General features: G+C 40.8%; 1 long non-coding RNA gene across 1 annotated transcript; it reads left to right on the plus strand.

Annotated features, from left to right (window-relative positions):
* The first annotated feature begins 13,539 nt into the window (after positions 1–13,539).
* LOC130683933 (uncharacterized) lies at positions 13,540–25,850 on the plus strand. Its single transcript, XR_008998066.1, has 3 exons — positions 13,540–13,749; positions 18,106–18,204; positions 25,280–25,850. It is a non-coding gene; the product is annotated as an uncharacterized LOC130683933 (long non-coding RNA).
* Positions 25,851–26,138: the final 288 nt, after the last annotated feature.

The raw sequence follows: 26,138 nt of genomic DNA on the forward strand, positions 1-26,138 counted from the left end.
TCAAGTATGCCCTGGAGGCCGCTGCCTTGGGGAAGCTGTAGGAGGGCAAGCTAGCAGCAGGGCATTTTGTGTGATTGGTTCAGAGGGCACATTGCCTTTCTCTGGTTGGGCCTAAGTTGGAAGTGGGAACAAAAATTAGGGAAACCGTCAGTTATGAATCAAGTCCTGGTTATTTGGCACCAGTTGTTACAGGATTTATTGTTTGGCTTCTTGGATAGTTTGATAGAGGTAGTGGTCTGACTTCTTACAAGTCTAACTTGTAGATAGTAATTTAGCTTCCTGGGCTGGTCACTGTAAATAATTAATCTGCTTCCTGGGCTGATTATTATATATTGTAGGTCAGAGTTCTGTCTCTACATGTGATCTGGCCATTATCTGTTCGTATACTCAGTCTTTCAACTGAAGTGTACACCTTTCCCTCTTTTTCAATTTTTTGGAAAAATTTATAACAGAGACTCTTGAAAGTTTGGTAAAATTCCTTTGAAAAATTGCCTAAGCCAAGTCCTGGACAGGGGAAGTCTTTGTTTTTAACATCACTAAATAATCAAAATTTCAAATAATCATTATTAAAATTTTCTCTTTCTTCTTCTATAAATTTTTGCCCTTCATATTTTTCCAGAAATGTATCTGGTTCATCTAAGTTATCATATTTACTTGAAAACAGTTAGTCATAATAGCATTTTACAATTCTTTTAATCTGCATGCTTATTTCTATTTTCCTTTTTATTATATATTTTGTGTATTTCTGTCTTCTGTTTTCTTTCTTTGATCAGTCCTGCCTCGAGTCTATTATCCCAGTTTTTTGAAACAGGCAAATAGGCTTTGTTAATTTTCTGGAGTGCTTTGTGTTTGTTTTATTAGTATCTGATTTCATCACTTTCTTTACCTTTATTATTTCCTTACTTCTTGTTGGGTTTGCATTGTTGCTATTTTTCAACTTCTTGAGGATATTGTCTAACTCATTTGTTTTCCATCTCCCTTGTTTGTTTGTTTTAAAAATGTATTTAAACTTACACATTTCTTTCTGAATTCTGCTTTAACTGAGTCCCCTGAGTTTTGGTACCCAGGCCAAGTAGCTACATAGAGTGGTGCATTCGGCTCCATGCACAGTCAGGCCTGGAAGGAGTGGAAGCTCTCTTCTCTGCAGTAAAGAAGAAATTCTGTTTCCATGTGCAAAAGGGACTGTAGGTCACTCCTCATGGCCCTCACTGTTGAGGTCACCCAAAGCAGGTGCCTCTTTCTGACTGAAACACATACTATATGAGACTCACAAGGTGGCACTGAGAAAATATTTTTTTGTCTTCTGATTTTTTTTCTGAATATCACCTTTTTGTCCACTAATAAATTATTTGTGGGGAAGAGTTGAAAAAGGCAAGGATTTAAAATTATTTATGGAAAAAGGGCAGGATCTCTAAAAGATTACAGAGAGAATTAGTTTAAGTTCACTAGTAAACTTTTTGGGAGTGGCTCAGTGAGTAATTATTGAATGAAGGAAGGAAGAACTAAACAGATAGGAGTATTAGTATAGGAGTAGTCCCTAAAAACTTAAATCCTTTTTCTCATTTTCTTTTTTTTTTTTTTTGTAGATAATTACTTTTTTATTGAAGGGTAGTTGACACACAGTATTACATTACATTACATTAGTTTCAGGTGTGCAACATAGTGATTCAACATTTATATACATGACAATTCTAGGTACCAGCTATCACCATACCAAGCTGTTACAATATCTTGACTATATTCATTACATCCCGGTTACTTATTATTTTACCATTGGAAGTGTATACTTTTTTTTTTTTTTTTGTGAGGGCATCTCTCATATTTATTGATCAAATGGTTGTTAACAACAAAAAAATTCTGTATAGGGGAGTCAATGCTCAATGCACAATCACTAATCCACCCCAAGCCTAATTTACGTCAGTCTCCAATCTTCTGAGGCATAACAAACAAGTTCTTACATGGAGAACAAATTCTTACATAGTGAATAAGTTCTTACATGGTGAACAGTACAAGGGCAGCCATCACAGAAACCTTCGGTTTTGCTCATGCATTATGAACTATAAACAGTCAGTTCAAATATGAATACTCATTTGGTTTTTATACTTGATTTATATGTGGATACCACATTTCTCTCTTTATTATTATTATTTTTAATAAAATGCTGAAGTGGTAGGTAGATACAAGATAAAGGTAGAAAACATAGTTTAGTGTTGTAAGAGAGCAAATGTAGATGATCAGGTGTGTGCCTGTAGACTATGTGTTAATACAAGCTAGACAAGGGCAATAAAACATCCACGTATGCAGAAGATTTCTCTCAGAACAGGGGGGGTGAGGTTCTAAGCCTCATCTCTGTTGATCCCCAATTTCTCACCTGATGACCCCTCTGTGACTGTGCCTGTCTTAGGTTGTTCCTCCCTTGAGGAATCTTACCCATCTCTGGCTAACCAGTCATCTTCCGGAGCCATACAGGGAAATGTAAAGTTGGTGAGAGAGAAGCCTTATTGATTGAAATGGTTAGCTTTTTATTTCTTTGCATATTTATGCCCTGTAGCTTCTATGCCCAGCATTTGTCTTGAGGTATCTTTACCACTTGGAAGAATTATGATACTCGGTAAATTTGATATGAGGCACAAATTCTATTTAAGGGTTGTAATTAGGAAGGAAGAAGAAAAGCTAAAGAAGTAGCAGGCGGAAGAAAACATGGGAAGATTGATTATTTCTTTGACATATCTTCTTGTAGAGTAACTTCAGCATGTATAGGTTTTAAGCTACTACTTAAATTGCACACACACATTAACATAATAGGAGTATAGTTACATAACCAAAGCATACCTGTAATTACCAGCCATCTCCAGTGAAACCAAGAAAACCAGATAGAAACCTTAGGCATTTGTGAAAACTTATCTATGATATGGTGGATATTGTCCAACTGAACTTGAACAGTCTGAGAGAAATCAGACAAATTAAAACAACCCATTCCTGGGGACTGTTCACATCCCTTATGTTCTTTTAACAGTAAATAGTCTGTAGTTGTAAGATTTTGGAGCACTACAATTTGCACTTCTCCTAATTCTTGATTGAGTTCCAACAGTATAGATCCAGTCAAATTTGTTGTTTTACTGTATGCACAGGCCAGCTTAGATATCTCCTTCCTCATTCCCACGGCAAGTCCAGGAACTGGTGGGATGAGTGCATCTACAGCTGTAGCAGTGCGTGGATCTTTGTTGGGGTTTTTTGATGATCATCTTCTGGCATGAGTCTTCCAGAGAGTGCTGATGTTGGAAGTTCTTTTTCATATTGTATCTTAGTTCATTTTCGGGGTAGCCCAATTAGGCTTTGATTCTCTGTATAAACACAAACAGACCCTTTGCCTACACTTTTATATGCCCTTTATACTCTTGTGTAGAACTCATTGGAGGTTACCACACAGGAACTGCCCTTTTTTTTTGGTATCACTAATCTACACTTACATGACGAATATTATGTTTACTAGGCTCTCCCCTATACCAGGTCCCCCCTATAAACCCCTTTACAGTCACTGTCCGTCAGCATAGCAAAATGTTGTAGAATCCCTACTTGCCTCTTCAGTGTTGTACAGCCCTTCCTTTTCTCCTACCCACCTATGCATGCTAATCTTAATATCCCCCTACTTCTCCCCCACCCCTTATCCCTCCCTACCCACCCATCCTCCCCAGTCCCTTTCCCTTTGGTACCGGTTAGTCCATTCTTGAGTTCAGTGATTCTGCTGCTGTTTTGTTCCTTCAGTTTTTCCTTTGTTCTTATATTCCACAGATAAGTGAAATAATTTGGTATTTCTCTTTCTCTGCTTGGCTTGTTTCACTGAGCATAATACCCTCCAGCTCCATCCATGTTGCTGCAAATGGTTGGATTTGCCCTTTTCTTATGGCTGAGTAGTATTCCATTGTGTATATGTACCACATCTTCTTTATCCATTCATCTATCGATGGACATTTAGGTTGCCTCCAATTCTTGGCTATTGTAAATAGTGCTGCGATAAACATAGGGGTGCACTGATCTTTCTCATACTTGATTGCTGCATTCTTAGGGTAAATTCCTAGGAGTGCAATTCCTGGGTCAAATGGTAAGTCTGTTTTGAGCATTTTGATGTACCTCCATACTGCTTTCCACAATGGTTGAACTAACTTACATTCCCACCAGCAGTGTAGGAGGGTTCCCCTTTCTCCACAGCCTCGCCAACATTTGTTGTTCTCTGTCTTTTGGATAGCAGCCATCCTTACTGGTGTGAGGTGATACCTCATTGTAGTTTTAATTTGCATTTCTCTGATAATTAGCGATGTGGAGCATCTTTTCATGTGTCTGTTGGCCATCTGTATTTCTTTTTTGGAGAACTGTCTGTTCAGTTCTTCTGCCCATTTTTTAATTGGGTTATTTGTTTTTTGTTTGTTGAGGCATGTGAGCTCTTTATATATTCTGGACGTCAAGCCTTTATCGGATGTGTCATTTTCAAATATATTCTCCCATACTGTAGGGATCCTTTTTGTTCTATTGATGGTGTCTTTTGCTGTACAGAAGCTTTTCAGCTTAATATAGTCCCACTTACTCATTTTTGCTGTTGTTTTCCTTGCCCGGGGAGATATGTTCAAGAAGAGGTCACTCATGTTTATGTCTAAGAGGTTTTTGCCTATGTTTTCTTCCAAGAGTTTAATGGTTTCATGACTTACATTCAGGTCTTTGATCCATTTTGAGTTTACTTTTGTATATGGGGTTAGACAATGGTCCAGTTTCATTCTCCTACATGTAGCTGTCCAGTTTTGCCAGCACCACCTGTTGAAGAGACTGTCATTTCGCCATTGTATGTCCATGGCTCCTTTATCAAATATTAATTGACCATATATGTCTGGGTTAATGTCTGGATTCTCTAGCCTGTTCCATTGGTCTGTGGCTCTGCTCTTGTGCCAGTACCAAATTGTCTTGATTACTATGGCTTTATAGTAGAGCTTGAAGTTGGGGAGTGAGATCCACCCTACTTTATTCTTCTTTCTCATGATTGCTTTGGCTATTCGGGGTCTTTGGTGTTTCCATATGAATTTTTGAATTATTTGTTCCAGTTCATTGAAGAATGTTGCTGGTAGTCTCATAGGGATTGCATCAAATCTGTATATTGCTTTGGGCAGGATGGCCATTTTGACGATATTAATTCTTCCTAGCCATGAGCATGGGATGAGTTTCCATCTGTTAGTGTCCCCTTTAATTTCTCTTAAGAGTTACTTGTAGTTTTCAGAGTATAAGTCTTTCACTTCTTTGGTTAGGTTTATTCCTAGGTATTTTATTTTTTTGGATGCAATTGTGAATGGAGTTGTTTTCCTGATTTCCCTTTCTGTTGGTTCATTGTTAGTGTGTAGGAAAGCCACAGATTTCTGTGTGTTGATTTTGTATCCTGTAACTTTGCTGTATTCCGATATCAGTTCTAGTAGTTTTGGGGTGGAGTCTTTAGGGTTTTTTATGTACAGTATCATGTCATCTGCAAATAGTGACAGTTTAACTTCTTCTTTACCAATCTGGATTCATTGTATTTCTTTGTTTTGTCTGATTGCCGTGGCTAGGACCTCCAGTACTATGTTAAATAACAGTGGAGAGAGTGGGCATCCCTGTCTAGTTCCCGATCTCAGGGGAAATGCTTTCAGCTTCTCGCTGTTCAATATAATGTTGGCTGTGGGTTTATCATAGATGGCCTTTATTATGTTGAGGTTCTTGCCCTCTATTCCCATTTTGCTGAGAGTTTTTATCATGAATGGCTGTTGAACTTTGTCAAATGCTTTTTCAGCATCTATGGAGATGATCATGTGGTTTTTGTCTTTCTTTTTGTTGATGATGTTTGTGGATGATGTTGATGGACTTTCGAATGTTGTACCATCCTTGCATCCCTGGGATGAATCCCACTTGGTCATGGTGTATGATCCTTTTGATGTATTTTTGAATTCGGTTTGCTAATATTTTGTTGAGTATTTTTGCATCTACATTCATCAGGGATTTTGGTCTGTAGTTTTCTTTTTTGGTGGGGTCTTTGCCTGGTTTTGGTATTAGGGTGATGTTAGCTTCATAGAATGACTTTGGGAGTATCCCCTCCTCCTCTATTTTTTGGAAAACTGTAAGGAGAATGGGTATTATGTCTTCCCTGTATGTCTGATAAAATTCCGAGGTAAATCCATCTGGCCCGGGGGTTTTGTTCTTTGGTAGTTTTTTGATTACCGCTTCAATTTCGTTGCTGGTAATTGGTCGGTTTAGATTTTCTGTTTCTTTCTGGGTCAATCGTGGAAGGTTGCATTTTTCTAGGAAGTTGTCCATTTCTCCTAGTTTTCCCAGCTTGTTAGCATATAGGTTTTCATAGTATTCTCTAATAATTCTTTGTATTTCTGTGGGGTCCGTCGTGATTTTTCCTTTCTCATTTCTGATACTGTTGATTTGTGTTGACTCTCTTTTCTTCTTAATAAGTCTGGCTAGAGGCTTATCTATTTTGTTTATTTTCTCGAAGAACCAGCTCTTGGTTTCATTGATTTTTGCTATTGTTTTATTCTTCTCAATTTTATTTATTTCTTCTCTGATCTTTATTATGTCCCTCCTTCTGCTGACCTTAGGCCTCATCTGTTCTTCTTTTTCCAATTTCGATAATTGTGACATTAGACCATTCATTTGGGATTGCTCTTCCTTTTTTAAATATGCTTGGATTGCTATATACTTTCCTCTTAAGACTGCTTTTGCTGTGTCCCACAGAAGTTGGGGCTTAGTGTTGTTGTTGTCATTTGTTTCCATATATTGCTGGATCTCCATTTTGATTTGGTCATTGATCCATTGATTATTTAGGAGCGTGTTGTTAAGCCTCCATGTGTTTGTGAGCCTCTTTGCTTTATTTGTACAGTTTATTTCTAGTTTTATGCCTTTGTGGTCTGAAAAGTTGGTTGGTAGGATTTCAATCTTTTGGAATTTTCTGAGGCTCTTTTTGTGGCCTAGTATGTGGTCTATTCTGGAGAATGTTCCATGTGCACTTGAGAAGAATGTATATCCTGTTGCTTTTGGATGTAGAGTTCTGTAGATGTCTATTAGGTCCATCTGCTCTACTGTGTTGTTCAGTGCTTCCATGTCCTTACTTATTTTCTGCCCAGTGGATCTATCCTTTGGGGTGAGTGGTGTGTTGAAGTCTCCTAGAATGAATGCATTTCAGTCTATTTCCCCCTTTAGTTCTGTTAGTATTTGTTTCACATATGCTGGTGCTCCTGTGTTGGGTGCATATATATTTAGAATGGTTATATCCTCTTGTTGGACTGAGCCCTTTATCATTATGTAGTGTCCTTCTTTATCTCTTGTTACTTTCTTTGTTTTGAAGTCTATTTTGTCTGATATTAGTACTGCAACCCCTGCTTTCTTCTCGCTGTTGTTTGCTTGAAATATGTTTTTCCATCCCTTGACTTTTAGTCTGTACATGTCTTTGGGTTTGAGGTGAGTTTCTTGTAAGCAGCATATAGATGGATCTTGCTTTTTTATCCATTCTATTACTCTATGTCTTTTGATTGGTGCATTCAGCCCATTAACATTTAGGGTGACTATTGAAAGATATGTACTTATTGCCATTGCAGGCTTTAAATTTGTGGTTACCAAAGGTTCAAGGTTAGCCTCTTTAGTATCTTACTGCCTAACTTAGCTCGCTTATTGAGCTGTTATATACACTGTCTGGAGATTCTTTTCTTCTCTCCCTTCTTGTTCCTCCTCCTCGATTCTTCATATGTTGGGTGTTTTGTGCTGTGCTCTTTCTAGGAGTGCTCCCATCTAGAGCAGTCCCTGTAAGATGTTCTGTAGAGGTGGTTTGTGGGAAGCAAATTCCCTCAGCTTTTGTTTGTCTGGGAATTGTTTAATCCCACCGTCATATTTGAATGATAGTCATGCTGGATACAGTATCCTTGGTTCAAGGCCCTTCTGTTTCATTGTATTAAATATATCATGCCATTCTCTTCTGGCCTGTAGGGTTTCTGTCGAGAAGTCTGCTGTTAGCCTGATGGGTTTTCCTTTATAGGTGACCTTTTTCTCTCTAGCTGCCTTTAAAACTCTTTCTTTGTCCTTGATCTTTGCCATTTTAATTATTATGTGTCTTGGTGTTGTCCTCCTTGGATCCTTTCTGTTGGGGGTTCTGTGTATTTCCGTGGTCTATTCGATTATTTCCTCCCCCAGTTTGGGGAAATTTTCATCAATTATTTCTTCTAAGATACTTTCCATCTCTTTCCTCTCTCTTCTTCTTCTGGAACCCCTATAATACGGATATTGTTCCTTTTGGATTGGTCACACAGTTCTTTTAACATTGTTTCATTCCTGGAGATCTTTTTCTCATTTTCTTCCCACACTTACTCTAGAGTCCCACTTTTTTTCCACATTCTGTCACTTAGGAAATTTCATTTTTAAAAGTGGAAGAAGAGTTATTGATGATTTTATCTTCCCTTAATAATGTAAAAAGCATGGAATCATACCTGGGTACTAGTAATTATAAAGAAATGGGAGATCTGGGCTTATAATTCTTAGGTCTGGCTTATATTTCCCAGTGAAAAGTTTCCTTTAAAAAGAGGAACAAAGCCAAGACATGTTGCTGGAGGGTTCCCGGCCCCATCCTGGAGTTAAGGCTGCTCGTAGTACCCAGTAGAGTCCACCACTGGGCCTGCATACTTGCATGTGTCAGACGGTCATACGATTTTTTATTTTTTGACCCAAGAGTTATTTGGTAGTATTTATTCCATTTCCAGATATTTGTGATTTTGTTTTAGCAATACAGTAGAGTAGGAAGGGGGAAATAGATCAATGAAACTGAATAGGCAAATCAGAAATACATCCTGATATGCAAGGACTCTTATATGTAAGAAAAGTCATACCTCACATTAACGGGGGAAAGGCTATCTAGGAAATGACTCAAAAAGAACTGGATCACTATATGGAGAAAAATAAGCTGGATTTTCTACTTATATCATATACAGAGATGGGTGTCTGGTATAAAAGAAAAACTTGAAAGCTAACTGAAGAAAATGTAGGGGGAGGAGAGATTTCTTCAACAAGACTGAAAATGTATAAACCACAGAGTAAGATTTCAAAGGATTTGATTGCACCAAAACTCATTTCTTTCAGCAAAGTAATAGTTAACAGAATGGAAGAAGGTATTTCCAGCATCTGTACAAGGATTATCCAAAAACTACATGTAAATCAATATTGATAGATCCCCGTAAGAGTGTTGAATGAGAAAAGTAAGAAACAATATTAATATCGCACACCATTCATGTAAATTAGGTACACATATATATCCGAAACAAAACTACATGTTTTATAAGAATACATGCATATTCAAGGTTACAACTTGAAGTGTGTATCGGTGGAGGTAGGAGAATGACAGTAGGAACTAAGGAAACGGGGAAAACAATGAAAGGAAGAAGGGAGACTTCGGCCCCAGCTCAGAGCATAAGGTCATCATTAGTCTATACATGAGAACTCAATTCCATGCAGAAAAAAAATCAGACTGGAAAATGTTTGTAAAATGTCTTGTCTTGTAACTCCTCTACCAGCTATGTTCCCTCAACTATCTTAGAAACACACATAAGCTTGTGCAATCCCCAGCCTAGGTTTGTTGCACATATTTTTTTTCAATGAACAGAAGCTTCCAAGGTTACTAATCAAAACTTTATTTTTATTAAAAATAAAATGGTGAGCAAATGGTAGAACTGAATATTCAAAATGACAGAAAGAGTCATCTGGCTAATTTCTTTTAAAGGCCTCTCTTCCCAATAAAGAATGGAGTGAAACAATTGGTTGCATTTGGGCTTTTAATTAGACCCCATTTAATATGCCTACAAGAATTTTGCCTGCCAGGCCTCGCAAAAGTCTGTGCTGCTGATTTTACAAGAATTGAATTCGTGGAAAGACAAGTTGGCTGGAATTAAATAGGAGATTATCTTGGTAAATGAGAATGACAAAAAAATCAAGGAGAAATGCAACCTTATTGGAAGGGGTAGGAGGAAAAACAGAGATGGGTTGGCAGGGATGGGCCAGCAGCCATATGGGAAGTAAATCTCAGAAATGCAGGATAATTTAGTCAGAGCTGATATAGGTTTTGTGGAACTTGAAGCTTTCTTAAGAGGGGCTCTTAAGAAAAATAATATAAAAATATGAGCACAGATTCAGCTGTGATTGTGAATATTTATTTCAAATGAGAAAAGAAATCACAAAAAATCATAAATTTTAAAAGCTGATAGGGTAAATATTTCAAAATCTAAAAAGAAACCATACTGTCTCTTAGAACTGCCTGACCATCTCTGTAATACTTGTTTTCTACACTTTTTGGCTGCATAGTCTTTTATAGCATTTTCTTATGACAATATTTCATGATTTTTTTAGCAGGGAGAAGGTATAAAGATAAGTCAGCCTTTCCTCTGGTATGATTGATTAAAATTTGTTTTTTATTATTAATAATTGGATGCATAAAACATGATTTCACACAGATGTACTTGCTTTTGTTGAGACTGCTAAAGTTTTGAACCCTATAAAAACAAGTTCTGAAAAAAATCTGTTTCATGTAAGTCCATCCAAAAGGGAGGACATACATGTTTCATTTATCATTTTATTTGTTGCATTATTGAGCAGGTTCTTCACAGGAAAGAAGTTCTGGTTAGACCAAGTATTGAAAACTGAGTCCCGGCTGATGATTTTACATGCCTGAGGACTAGATGAATTTTCCATGGATTAGCTTCTGACCCTGTACATTTCAAACCTCATTTCTCTTCCACAAGATGCCACAAGACACACTTACTGTAATACAACCTCTGATGCCTGAGCTTCATGTTTCCATGCAGGTGGAGCCAGCCTAGTGGGTGGTAAAAGTATTCCTGGATGTTATTCCCACACAGGGATGAGCTGACAATAACTCAGCATGGAAGTACTGTGAAAACATGAATGTATCCTACTAAGCCCAAATAAAATTAAATTTCCCAGTTAATAGTTCTGCAGGTGAATCCCAAGAGTGCCCGCAGCTACTCCGGTCCCATTAACACAAGCAGAAATCAGAAAGGAACAAAACAGCAATCTTGACCAATTGCAGTTAAAATGTCATTCTTTTGTAAATTGCACAAAAACAAATGGCAAGCGAGCATGACACTGGTGCCCTCCCAGAACTTGGAAGGGGCCTGCAAATGAATCCCTTAAAATTCATTAGCTTCACCGTAAATCCACCTCTGACCCTACCCGGCTGCAAACCGGCAGATAAACTCAACTGCAGACCCTGTTAGAAAGTGCAGAGTCTCTGGTCTCCCCATTGGGGACCCTGACTCAACAAAGGAGAGTGGTACTTTTGGAGCTAAGTGGGATGGGATATGGTAGGTGTGGAGGTGGGAGGGAGGAGAGGACAGAGGGAACCTACTGAGTCCTCATTATCTTATACTAAATAAATGAAATCATTATCTCCAGGGCTGGTCCTGGCAAAGTATGAACTCATCATCTTTTAAAGTCTCCTGGTGTTCCAAGAAGTGATGGCCAGGGCCAGCTTCCCCAGACTGCTGTTACTCTCCTGCCACACACACACACACACACACACACACACACACACACACACACACACACACACACACACACACACACACACAACACACCTTTGTGTCTTCTCCTGAGTTACCTCCACAAGGGCAAACTTTAAGTCAGGAGCTGAGTCTGTCGATTGGAATCTTGGACTGCTGCTTGGAAACTGGAGACCTTTGGTCTTCTCCTTGTGTTCTAAAATGGAGGCAATTCTACCTCACCTCACAGTTCAGGGGCCATTAAATCAATGTGATCCAGTTAGAGAGCATAGGAAGCTCCTTAAATCCTAAGGATGATTTTCCTCCTAAAAAACAAGCCTTTATTTCTGCACTACTTGGAAGGTTAGGGAACTTGATATTCATAACTATGACTTTAAGATACCACTTGAATAATCAAATACCAACTAAATACTACTTTTAAAAAAACAACAACCTTTGCCATTAAATCTCTCTCTCTCTCTCTTTTTTTTTTTTTTGACACCTCTGGTCTGCAAGCCTTGGAACAGATTGCCTTTGTTCACGATTCTGCTTTGTCCCCTCCCATTCCGAACATCCAGCAAGCTTTCTAATCTCTCTGTGCTTCGGTTGCCTGGTCTGTAGAACAGGGGCGGTTTATCTCTGATGGGGTTGTCGGAGTTAACTGAAAGAGTGTTTGTAAAGTGCTTAGAGTAATATGGGACTTTCTTAATAAGCCATAGTTATTATATTCACTACATACTACTTGGGTTTTCAGAATGAATAAGGAGGACATCTGGATGAAAAGAAGATAAACACCCCAGAGTTGCTGAGGTTAGAAGGACATTCCTGACCACTGTTAATGGGAGGATTGATAAGAACTTTTAGAAAGTAACTAACTTTAGGAAGTTTTATCAAAATTTTATAAGTGGATATCTATATCTAATTTCTAGGAATCTTACAAATTGATTTAAATTAATTTGACCAGGCGACCACTGTCAGGTTCTTATGGTAAAATTCAGTTGGCTCCGGGGAATAGAGGGAGATGATACAACTTTAATACTTAGCCACATACCTCCACTTGGGGTTTCTAATTAGGGTAATTCAAACATTAATTAACTGCTCTAGGATATAGATGAGAGATAAGCTGTCATACAGGCTACTAATGTGTGATGGGCATGGTGAACTGTCCTTCTGCACACTGTGCTGCCATTTTCAAACATGCCTCCCTGTGCTACAGAGCTTGGCAAAACTAAACACCGCGTTTTCTACACTCTCTTGCAGCTGAGATTGGTGTGTGAATTAGGTCCCACCAAAGGCATGTCAGATGTAGACATGTCAAAATAGTCCCTTTTTTACTGATAAAGGCTAAGCTGGAGGCTATGCTTAGTGTGAGGTCCAGATGGGCAGCTAATTAAAGCCCAGGCTTGGGCCAATTTACCGTCCCCATGAGGACACCATAGGGCTGGTAGTGGCCTTCCTGAGCTGGGAGAAGAGGGTGGAAGTGAGGATCACTTAGTAAAACTATGGCTCAGGAGAACTTGTATTTCTTGCAGGCAGCTCACTCCCAGGAGGAAGAAAGGGAAACCAGGACTGAGCATGCCCGGTTGTGTTCCCAAATGCACCAAACTAAGCCACCTCCTTCCTCTCCAGAAAGTGAGAGAAAGAGAGAGGCCAGGAGTGTCCCAACTTCACATGGAGGACAGACATGAAAGAAGATAAGAAGGGTTCACATTTAACTGTTATTTATTGGCAGAAAGCCTTGAAGAGGGCAGAGAGCTGTCACGATTTCCTCCATCTACTCCTATTTTGAATTAATTTGTATAAACATATTCACCAGTGCATAACCTGTGTAGTTAAAAAAGAAAGAAATGTGTGAAAGTCACAGCCATGTGACTTCCACTTCTATGAAGGCTAGAGTAGCCTTCAGCAGACCAAAGCTTCTGTCAGGAAAAACTGGAAAATCCAGACACAATAACTTTTTTGTAAATGTTTTAGAAGCATTGGGGTTGAATGAAGCAATAAGGAGTAGGGAGTGCTGATTCTGGAGAAGGGAGAACTGCAGAGGAGAGCTGCTAATCAATCGGCAGCCACTTTCCCCTGGAGGATCCTCATCCTGCAAGCCCAAGAGGAGAGTCATTTCCTTCAAGGGCCTCCTATCGAAAGCAGCTCTCCTCCTTTATTCTCTGTCACAAATGGCTGATGGCATGCACTGGAGATTGTAAGTAAATGTTGATTTAGTTGTGTTTTTATCTGTCTCTGTCTTTAGACTATAAACTTCTTGGAGGCAGGTGAACAGTGTGTCTTCACTGTTGTATTCGGAGCTTCCAGCCCAGCACCTGTCACACAGTAAATGTGTAGTTGAGTATGTTGATCTGAGTTCAGCGGAGGTGAAGTGAGGTGAGCTGAACTGAAGCAGTGAATGCTTTCTGGCTCTCTCAGGTATCTTATGCTCTAGAGGCATCTTCTTCCTCTGAAGCCCCTATTCCCATAAGACTTTGTCAAACCCAAACTCCTTTCTGACCAGAACTGTATCCCCTGGGCCCTGCTCTACTACCTCTAGGGCTTGGAAGTCGGTGGGGTTGGGAGCCTTATCCTCCACCCTCTGAGCTCCCAGGATCCTTATCCTCGGCCCTCTGAGCTCTCATGACTAAAGGCAAGGAAACTGGGTCCTGGTCCTGATCCTGCTGCTGTATGATCTCGTACCATCTGCTTTGCGATGGGACCCTGACTCACTCACTTTGGGGTTTTGTCCTTTCGTGTTCCTGTAGGAAATCTGACTTTCTTCTGAGCACTCTGAAGTGTCAGGGAAGCCGATGCAAGGGGCCCACATTTATATGAGACTAGGGTATAAATCCAAACCCCTATAATTAAATTGCAATGAGAGGCATGCCTGGACTGTGTCCTACCTGCCCAGGATCAAGTGACCATGGAAGCCAAACCCTCGTGAGAGGGCTCCTTTGGTGCCTGCAGAAGAACTGCTGGCACTGTGGTCAGAGCAGGGGCCCAAGGGCCAGGCAGCCGCCCCTGCTGCCTAACCAGTTGTAGGGGATACTTGCCCTGAATGTGTTACCTGACCCTCAGGGCCTCAGATTTTGGAGTTTAGGGATGGACAGTTCATCTATTCCATGTGCTTCTGATGAGAATTAAGTGGACCACCAGACCTCCAGTGCCTAGAATAACCCTGGGCACAGAGGACGCCTCTGTAAGCACTCACATGACAAATTTAACCAGGTCTGGAGAGTTCAAAAAAGCTTCCTCTGGCCCAGACAACCTCTCCTGATCAGAACTTAGACCCTTCTGGGGCCTGGCTGAGCATTAAGGGAATGGAGTCAAATGCTCCCTTTCTAGGACTCCATGCTGACAACTTAATTTTATTTTTAAGATATTATTGATATACACGCTTATGAACGTTTCACATGAAATAACAATGTGGTTACTACATTTACCCATATTATCGAGTCCCCACCCATACCCCAATGCAGTCACTGTCCATCAGTGTAGTAAGATACTGGCCACCCACTTTCATTGTCATGTCAGGGATTTAAACCCTCAGATTAATTCGTTTGGTTATGTAACACTTTCCCTTGTTTACATTTAAATCCAGATTATTCTGGGAGTTAGCTAGGGGCAGGGGCTGGCGTTTGTTTCATCTTCACCCACGGTCCCTCATAGTGTCTACAGAGTATTCCATTTCATAAATGCATGGATTTGCTTTTGGTGTTTTACGACCCCCGGGGCAGCAGCCTCCAGCGCGTCTCGAGGCGGGTTCCACCTGCAGACAGCCCATCTCATCAACTACTTTCTCCTTAGTTTCTCAGTGAGTACCATTTTCATGATCTCTTTTCCAGAATCTGGCAGCTATTTTCCAAAGTCCACTGCTTAGAGGAAGCCTGTGCCTAAGAAGAGTAGATACCCCACAAGCTTTTCCTTTCCTCAAAACCCTTATCACATCTTTCTAAGTCCTTCAAGGATAAACTAACTAATAAATGGATGATCAGTGTCTCTCTCCCAATTCATTTTATGTAAGAACCTACTTTAGGCCTCAAACCTCAAAGTGGGAATTTCAGGCAAAACGGGGTAGATGTTTTTAGTTAAGGCCCTCAAAAGAGGTAAGGATGTTCAAGAAATTGTCCAAATGGAATTGCAAGCAGAGAGAATCATTAGACTTGGAAAGGTACTTGATCACAACACGGGCTTGTCTGTAGGCACGTTGGCCAGTGAGCTCCTTGGGGCCAAGACCAACTCCCGACTCATGGAGGCAGATGCAGGACCCAGCCCCTGGCCATCAGAAGAGCTATGTAAGTCCTTCTGAACTGAGTTACACTGGAACTCTCAACCGATTTAGTAAGGTCACAGTGGCTTGGCTCATAGTAAGGCACTCTGTCAGCGTCTTTTCAGATGAACTTGGTAGGAAGGCAGTAAGACACAGTGAATTTGAGATTCAGAGTTTGGAATTCAGAATCAGATAATCCAGGGGTCGAATCCCAGTTTTACTTGCTTCTTGCAGTGTGCCCTAAGCCTCTCTCTGTAGACCTATTTAACAGGACTGCTATGAGAATGGTGTGAAATCATGCATGTGAGATGTACATTGGTAAATTGCTAGTACTTACTCAACATTACCTTGGGCCAGAAACTATTCTAGGGCTTTCTCACTTTATCTTCCAATAACCTGAAGAGGGAGATGCTTTTCCTGCCTTTTTTAAAAAACAATTTACAAAAAAAAAAAATTTACTTGATTGAAAGCCTTCTTATGGTACATACACTATTTTATGTAGCTCAGCTGTATTCGCACTGACCTCAGCAGGCTGTAGTTTGGTTTTCAAAATTCTGCTCAATTACTGCTGTTGTCAGTTGGTTTATTTTCTTTCAGGATCTCAGCCAGGCCCAGAAGGGTCTAAGTTCTGATCAGGAGAGGTTGATACATTCACATTATATCTTATTTTTAATCCCTTCTCTGGTTGATGCTTCCCTGGATCCTTAGCTTTGTATACTCACACCTGGAACCAGCATCCCTGAAGGCTCTAAGATGAATTCCCCTACTCCAACATCCCATGCTCTAATTCTACCCTCCTCGACCTGGGCTCGCCCCAGCTGCAGCACCCTGGCTGTGGGGTCCGGTGGGAGTCTTCAGCCCTGACCACAAGGAAGTGCTTTAACCATCCCACTTCTTAGGGTGAGGGCGTCGAGGAGCAGAGAGGTTAAGTCAAGTCCCCAAGGTCACACAGCTAGTGAGTGGTAATGCCGGGATCCATAAGAGGCCCGTGATCCGAACCATTAAAGGACAGCTGTGGGGTTCCAGGTGTGGGGTGCCACGTGTGGAGTGCCATGTGTGGCTAATAACTACTCAGTAATTACAGTGGTGGTGTTTGAGGCGGAGAGAACCTCAGTTCCCTCAGCGGACCCACACAGGGGCCTCCGCCTTCAGACCAGGGCTGCCATGTCCTGTTTGCCGGCTGCTTTCTCCAAAGCCTGCCCTGGCCGGCCACACCGGCCTTCTCACCACACCCCAGTGCTCTTACCACCCGAAAAGTTCTGGCCACACCCTGCCTGCTCCCGGAAGGTAAACAGGGCCACCGGAGAAGGGCGCATTGTTGTGCCTGCAGACTTGGCCCTGGAGGCCGAACACTTTGGCTTATAAATGCCACAAATCAATAAACAATAAAAGTCAGAATTGAGGCCCTCTTGAACTTCAGCTGACCTCAACTTCAAGGCAGTTAGTCATGAGGATAAATGTCCAGGACTCAATTCGAGAAAACTTCCGCATGGCATCTAGTTAACTATCTGGAAGGAAGGGGTTTGCAGTTTGGAGGAGGTAATGGGGGCATTGTGTTCTTGGAGAAAGACAGAAAGTTTGCCAATGTCACCCAGAGCTGAAAAAACTGCCCTGGTACCAATAAAGATCACAGTACCGAGAGAGTGCAAGATTCCTTTCCCGCAAAGTGCTGGCCTGCGTGAATAGGTTTAATCACAACAGCTATGATTTATTGAGTGCTTTCTACATGCTAAGCACTGTGCTTAATCTTTACATGCCTTAATTCACTGGATGTGCTCGATGACCCTATGAGGTGAGTTTTATTATCTTCATTTTACACATGAGAAAGCCGCAGTATGGAGAGCGTAAATAACCTGCCTAGGGTTGCTCAGTCCATCTGAGGCAGAACTAAAATCTGAACCTGGGATCTTCCATAGCCCGTGCCTGGAGGCTGGCATTGGGATATTTCTCTATTTTCTCTGCACTTAATTTTGAATTGGATTTATTATACCAAAGTATATACAGAAAAGAGATCACTTAGAGGGGCTGATGAGCTAAGGCTCCCCGGGGTGGCTGCGGAATGTAGGGGATGTTGGAAAAGCTTGCATTCCCTGGGCAATCAATTCTGTCCCTGCTCTTAGTCTAAGAGGCTCCTGTTAAAAGTTAGGCCTCTCATCCAATGCTGAATGCAGAGTACTGCAGGGGTGAAGGGGGCACCTGCGAAAGGGTACAGGCCCCTCACAGAGCCCTTCTCCTCCCTCTGTTATGAAAGGCACAAATTCTGCCAAACCTGGTCTCCTGGCATTTCTGTCTATGGTGCAGGTTGACGTTTGGCTTTCGTTGCACCTCTGAACTAATCTTCTGCAGACAAAGGCTACCAGAGAGAAACGACCTCAGCAACAGCTCCAGAGGAGCCAGGCGGTGAGTACAACACAACTCCATAACCTTACCGACAGGGTGGGATCACTGATGTGTTCAAGGCCACCCCGAGAGCTGGGGCAGGTTTGAGTAGCATGCTTTCTGAGTGTGGTAAGAAAAATCTCTACCTCTAATGCGTCTGTGGTTTATCTGGAGTCAGGAAGTGCTGCATAAGCTCGGGGCCTATGCAGATTTATTGGACGTAGGGTTTTCAATGCCCATTGCAGGTCTTCCAAGAATTGTAGTGGAAACTTTCCCTTTATTATTCCTATGTATGGGGTCATTCCTTTGTCTAGTACACTATAAATACTTCAAGTATGGTAGACGAAGTTTTAACATGATTCTTCCCAGTAAGGTTCAGGAGTTCTGGTTCTCAATCGCTGAGGCATCTGTTCCTAAGAGGGAAACTAGGAAATGTGGCCTCCAGGCGCCCCCTGCTGGAAAAAGAGGATGCAGGCATTTGGGACCTGGAGTTCAGAGCCTAGAGTCTTCTGAGAGTTTGTGAACATCTCCTGCTCGGTTCATATACATGGGGAGCTTATTCTGCTCGGACTGGATTGCATGAGAATAATGAAAGGTAATGGCCTAGTGGTGAAGAGGGCGGATTCTAGAGCTGGGCTGCTCGGGTTCAAGTCCTCTCTCTGCTACCGCCTCTGTGACTTCAGGTAGATCACTATCCTGGGTACCCTTCCTTCCTTGTCTGTATCATCAGAATGATAATCCTAGAACCTACCTTACACAGCATAGATAAATAAAGTATATTTAGACATATTTAAAAAGATGTAAATAAAGTAATATGTCAAACACTAAGACATAAATGAGGTAATATGTGTAAATGAATTATAATTGTTAATTACATGTGTTGATTATTATTACAAATTCTATCATTATTCTCATAATTATTATAAATAAAACCTAAGAGAAGGTTTTCTTCCTGTCTCTGAACCCTAAGGGTCACTCTCCTGGCCATCAAAAATTCTAATAATGGGGGAGTCATTAATAAGGAGATACCACAGAAAGGAAGTATGGCAGAGATTATGACATATATAAAATACATCTCCCATTCCACCTCTCAGAAAATATTCAATTATCATCAGCTGTTAGTCATTCAAACCTTGGGATGTCTCAATGACACATTATTCTAGACACCAAAAGCAGGGAAGAAATTGTTAACAATCTTCCAAGAATAAAGCATTCCCAAAGGAAAAAGGGACAGTAACTGTTGTATCAGCCAGGTGCTTCCAAACTTTGTTGGGTCTGTTGGCTTTCTCTGTGATAGCAGAATAATTTGTTTACTGCCTTTTATTTCTGCTTTGGAGGGAATTTAATAAAGTTTGGTGCCTCAGGCAGAAATGGGTAACCCCAGCTGAACAATTAGTTTTCTTGGGAACCTGGATATTGTATGTATGTATATTTACATATATATATATATGCACTGCATGTATGTATGTGGATACCTATATTCAGAATGCTTTAAGATGCTTATGCCCTTTAGGGTGCAACTTTAGTGGTCATGGAGAGGGCGGTGGGCATGAAAGAACCTCTGATAGCTATAGGGCTACACGGGGTACTGTATTCTTAACAAGTTTTGAAGTTGGACAGGACAGAGCTTAGAAAGGGAAGTGGTGGTGGTGGTGATGTATCTATATGGTGCAGTCAGCAAGTGGAGACCCTATAGCTTGACATCAGGGGGAGCTGGTAGCTGTAGAAGAAGCTCTGCCATCCTTTGGCCTGAAAAAGCTCATGCTAGGCATCATGTCAGCCTTGTGAAGTAGGCTTGATTGTTCTACGTATCAGAAAACTGCACCTCAGAGAAGATGGATGAGCTGCCTGAAGGCACACCACTGGTATCTATAAGGACAAAGAGAAAAGGTAGGAAAAAAAATATTTTGGAAGCTGGAAAGCATATGGACAAGTGATTAATGACTTAACTGAGAGAAGGAAACTAAAGCAATGTTAACGTCAGCCTGGAGGCAGACTGATTGAGTCACAGAACCTTGGAAAGACTCAAAAGTTAGTGGCTCTTGGGTGAAAGTGAGGCTGAAAACACAAGAGAGTTATAACTGTGTAAAATGCACACAGACACCCCCACCAAGATCTGCCGTCCATCTGTCTCCAGCGTCAGAAGTCCAGAGGCTGATTCTCTAAAGAAAGTAAGCCAGAGAGATTCTGAAATTCAGTGACATTTAGGGCAGGACACCATATAGGAAACTGAGGATCAAGTGGAATTCTACTTCCTAAACTGTGAACCCTATCTCCTTTCCTCCATTCCAGTCTCAGAACGTAACTGTCAGGTTTGTATCCCTCAGATCAAAGACTGGAGGATTCCTCTCTGGGGAAATGACTAGATTAACAAAAAAGACCCAAAGAGTCTGACAAATGGGAGTCTCCTAATGAAACAGCCCAGCAAGATCACCCTGCAGAAAATTCCACCCACGGGCAAGCTCCCCATCACCTTAATTCCACATGTGTGTACACACACACACACACACACACACACACACACACACACACACACACACACACCATAGCTTCCTGTCCGTTTTTTAGTGCCTCAATACTATGAGATGGAGCTAAGTGTAACCAAATGTCTGAGGAAACTTTCTAATAGGAAAACTGAGATCAAAACAAAAACTTTTTTAAAGAGTTCAGTAGAAACAGAAATAATGCCAGGATTCAGAAGAAAGCATCAAAAAGTTGTAAATAATATGCTCAGGGGATATAAAGAGAAGGAAAAGAGGTTATATAAAGATAAAAAGAGATTATATAAAAGTTAATCAAAAATTAAACTCCTGAAAATTAAAGCTATGACATCAGACATGCAAAATACCATAGAAAGTTTGGAAGATAAAGTTGGGAAATATGCCAGAAAGCAGCAGAAATATCAGAGGTGGAAAATTAAGGGGAAATAAAGAAGAAAATTTGGAGACCAGATCAAATATTATAATATTCAAATAAATTAGGAGTTCTAGAAAGAGGAAAGAGAGAAAAATGGAGAGATTGAAATTATTCAAAAAGTAATTCAAGAGAATTCCTCAAGAACTAAAGGATATGAGTTTTTATATTGATAGGCCTCCCTGAGTTCCCTGCATAATGGGTTTTAAAAGTCCCACACCAAGATACACCATAATAAAATTTGGAACTTCCAAGGACAAAAAAAGGATTTTAAACACATCCAGAGAGGAGTAACAGGTCTCACTCAAAAAATAAATATCAGACTTCTCAACAGCTATACTGGAAGCCAGAAAAGCAATGCCTTCAAATATCTAAGTGAAAAATACTTGTAACTTAGAATTCTTTACATAACCCAACTATCAGTCATGTACAAAGGTGAATTAATTTTTTAGACATTCATGGTGTAGAAGCTACTGAAGGATGTACTCACTCAAAATGAAAGTGTAAAACAAGAAAGGTCATGTCACAGGGTGGGAAAAAGGAAGATCCAATATGGAGAAGAACAGAAAGGAAAATTGAGGTTGTAAAAGGAAATCCCAGAGCAGCCGCTATGCATGATGCTTAGAGAGCTGCAGTCCAGATTGTAGCAGGAGGAGCAAGGGCTCTGGGAAGGATATCTTCCCTCCCAAATTTTTACACCATTAGAACATATTGAGAAAAGACCTATGTTTCCGATGGAGGATTTGGGAATGATTCAAGTAGTACACCAAAAGCTAAGTGTGATATTGTGAGTTATAATAAGAAACATGTATTTGGTCTTCCTATTCCTGGCACAGAGCTCCTAAAACCCTTGAAATTTCCTAAGTGAAAGGTGTCTTTTGTTATGTTAATGAAGTGACTTTGGGGAAGTCCATATGTAACCTAAGGATGGGAGGTAATTGTCAGGAGTGCAACCTTGTGATTAGAGGGCTGGAACTTTCAGTCCCATCCCCTGGTCCCCAGGGAGGGGAGAGGGTTGGAGGTTGAATCGGTTGCCAGTGGCCAATGATTTAATCAAACATGCCTATGTAATGAAGCCTCCATAAAAAACAAAAGGATGGGGTTTGGAGAGCCTCCAGAATGGTGGACGTATGGATACAACATACCTCTGAGATATTTTGGGTTTGTTCCAGACAACTACAATAAAGTGATTATCACAATAAAAGGTGTCAAATGAATTTTTTGGTTTCCCAGTGCATATGAAAGTTATGTTTATACTATTTGTTGCTCTATTAAGTGTGCAATAGCATTATGTCTAAACAATGTTTATAACTGCTCACTATCATCTGAGCTTTCAGTGAGTTATAGTGTTTTTGCTGGGGGGGTGTCTTTCCTCCATGTTGATGGCCACTGACTGATCAGGGTGATTGTTGCCGAAGGTTGGGGTGGCTGTGGCAGTTTCTTAAAATAGACGTTGAGGTTTGCCCCATTGATTAACTCTAACTTTCACAAATTTATCTATAACATGTGATGCTGTTTGATAGCATTTTACCAATAGTAGAACTTTCAAAATTGGAGGCTATCCTCCCAAACCTTGCTGCTACTTATCAACTAAGTTTACATAATATTCTAAATTCACTGTCATTTCAACAGGCTTCACAGCATCTTTACCAGGAGCAGTTTCTATTTCATAAAACCACTTTTTTGTTCATCCATAAGGAGCAATTCCTCATCCATTCAAGTTTTATCATGAGATTGCAGCAATTCAGTGACATCTTCAGGCTGTACTTCTAATTCTAGTTCTCTTCCTGTTTCCACCACATGTGTAGTTATTTCTTCTACCAAAGTCTTGAACCCCTCAAAATCATCTGTATGGGTTGGAATCAACTTCTTTCAAACTCCTGTTAATGTTGATATTTTGACCTTTTCCCACAATTCATGAATATTCTTAATGGCATTTAGAATGGTAAATACTTTTCAGAGGTTTTCGGTTGACTGCCCAGATCCATCAAAGGAATCACAATCTAAGGCAGCTATAGCTGCCTTATATAATTAATATAAAAATGTATTTCTTAAATAAGAAGACTTGAAAATTGAAATGACCACTTGATCCAAAGCCTGCAAAGTGGATGTCATATTAGCAGGCATGCAAACAACTTTAGTCTCATTGTCCCTCTCCATCAGAGCTCTTGGGTGTACTGTCAATGAGCAGTCATATTTTAAAAGGAATCTTTTTTCTGACCAATAGGTCTTGACAGTGGGCTTCAAATATTTATTAAACCATGTTGTAAACATATGTGCTGTCATTCACCCAGGCTTTGCTGATCTATTTATAAAGCACAGGAAGTGTAGATTTAGCATAATTCTTAAGGGCCTTAGGATTTTTCAAATGGTAAATGAGAATTGACTTTAACTTTAAGTCACTAGCTGCATTAGCCCCTCACAAGAGAGTCAGCCTGTTCTTGGAAGATTTGAAGCCAGGCAACAACTTTTCCTCTCTATCTATGGAAGTCCTAGATGGAATCTTCTTCCATTAGAAGGCTGTTTGATCTACACTGAAATCTATTGGTCAGTGTAGCTACCTTCATTAATGATCTGAGCTGGATCTTCTGGATAACTTACTGCAGCTTCTACATCAGCTCTTGTTCCTTTACCTTGAACTTTGATGTTTTGGAAACGGCTTCTTACCTTAAACCTCATGAACCAAACCCTGCTGGCTTCAAATTTTCCTTCTGCAGCTTCCTCACAGAACTGCAGAGAGTTAGGGCCTTGCTCTGGATTAGGCTTTGGCTCAAGGGAATGTTGTAGCTGGTTTGATCTTCTATCCAGACCACTCAAATTTTCTCTGTATCAGCAGTAAGTCTGCTTCACTTTCTTATCATTCTTATGTTCACTGGCGTAACACTTTTAATACTTTGAAGAACTTTTCCTTTGCGTTTGCAGCTTGCCTTACTGTTTGGCACAAGAGGCCTAGTTTTCGGTCTGTCTCAGCTTTTGACATGCCTTCCTCACTTAGAGGCCATCATGGGGTTATTAATTGGCCTAATTTCAATAAGGAGGGTCAGGAGAGTAGGGTAGAGACAGGGGAATGGCCTGTCAGTGGAGGAGTCAGAATACACAACTGATAGATTAAGTTCACTATTTTATATGGATGTGGTTGCCTAGAGAGAAGGAGGAATCCCTGGGCACTTAAATGAATAAGATGATATTTAAATGACCCATTTTTTATAGCCTTTATTTTTTAGAGAGTTTTAGGCTTACAGCACAATTGAATGGAAAGAAAAAATATAATTAAATAGAAAGTGCAGGGGGCTCCCATATCACCCCTGCCCCGAGGTGAGCACAGGCGCCCCTCCTTCTGCACTAGAGGGGTACATTTGTTATGATTTCAGAACCGACACCAGCACATCATCACGCAGAGCCTGTAGTTTACATTGCACACTCGGTCTTGGAGGTGAACATTCCATGGGTTTGGATAAATATCTGATGACATGTATCCACCATAATAGCATCATATAGAATAGTCTCAGAGCCCTAAAATTGCCCTGTGCTCTGCCCACTCATCCCTTCCCCACTAGCCCCTGGTAACCACTGATATCTGTTTTACTGTCTCTCATTTCACCTTTTTCAAAGTGTCATATTAGTTGGAATCATACAGTGTATGGCCTTTGCAGACTGGCCTCTTTCCCTTAGTAATATGCATTTGTTTCCTCCATGTCCTTTCACACCTTGACAGGACCCTGATTTTTAGATGAATCTTTTCTACTGTGGAATAGTAGATATTTACGTTTACGACTTTAGAGGAACACAATACACCTCCACCCCTTTCCTGGAATACCTATTCTCTTTTCCACCTTATAGGAGGGTCCAGGGATCTGACGGAACCCACGGCCGACCATTCACTAATGTATTTAGAGTCTAACATTGATCATTGTTCCGATTACTATGACTGCATAACAACCCCAACACTTAATGGTGCAGTACAAACATTTCATATGCTCACAGATTCTGTGGGCCGAGAGTTTGGATGCGGCACACCGGGCATAAATAGTCTCTACCCTACTATGTCTGAGGCCTCAGCTGGAGAATGTAAAGCCGAGAGGATGGAATCATGTAAGGGCTCCTTCACTGTCTGGAGATTGAAGTTGGCTGTAGGCTAGGCACATCATTTGTTCTCCACATGGTTTCGTTTATGCTTCCTCAGATCCTGGTGGCTGGTTGCAAGGATGAAGGTCCCAAGGGAGAGAGCATCAGACAGAAGCTTTATTGCTTTTTATAATCTAGCCTTTGAAGAGAAGCCTTCTGTGGCATTATACTTACTGAAGCAGTCATGGAGTCCACGCTCCCTCTCCCTGCCGATCTCAGGGGAGGGGAAATAGATTCTGCCACATCATGGGGAGTGGAAAGTTTGTGGAAGAACACATAAAACTGGAAGTAGAGCTGTTGCTATTTTTGGAAAATACAATCACCTTTGTATGTCAGATACTTTGCTAGGTCCTGGGGATTACTAGTGAAAGCCATGTTTCCTGACCTCTAAACCAGAGAAAGGATACACGAAGAGTGGGTGAACAGGCAATCACACCAACAATTTTAAGTTCTAGGGCAGTTGAATAAACCAGGGTGCTTTGGAAAACATAAGAAAACATCATAACCAAACTTTGGAGCTCAAAAAAGCTTTCACAGGAAAAAATTGCTACAGAATCTTAAGCAAAAACTCACCTGCATTTGTGAAAATACAGGTGTGGGTCTGTGGGAATCCCACTTAGCACAGGCCATGGGGCTACCTCCTGAAGCTACTAGCGTAGAGCCTGTGGGTGCTCACTACCCACATGGAGTCACAGGCCTTCCCCTGTCACCTTGAGAAAGACACCATGCTGGCAGTAACCTTCCACCCTTCCTGCAAGGTGGCAATATGATCCACACCAGTGCAGAGGCCATGGCTCTGACCTCTGGAGTCACCTAAAATTGTAAGCAGAGTCGGCATGTCCCAGAAATAGGCTTGTTAGAATGAACTGTTCAACCTGGTTGTGTTAAAAATGCGCAGGTCAAAGATGACAGAAGCA

The sequence above is a fragment of the Manis pentadactyla genome, chromosome 5, assembly GCF_030020395.1.
Source record: "Manis pentadactyla isolate mManPen7 chromosome 5, mManPen7.hap1, whole genome shotgun sequence".
Taxonomy (NCBI): domain Eukaryota; kingdom Metazoa; phylum Chordata; class Mammalia; order Pholidota; family Manidae; genus Manis; species Manis pentadactyla.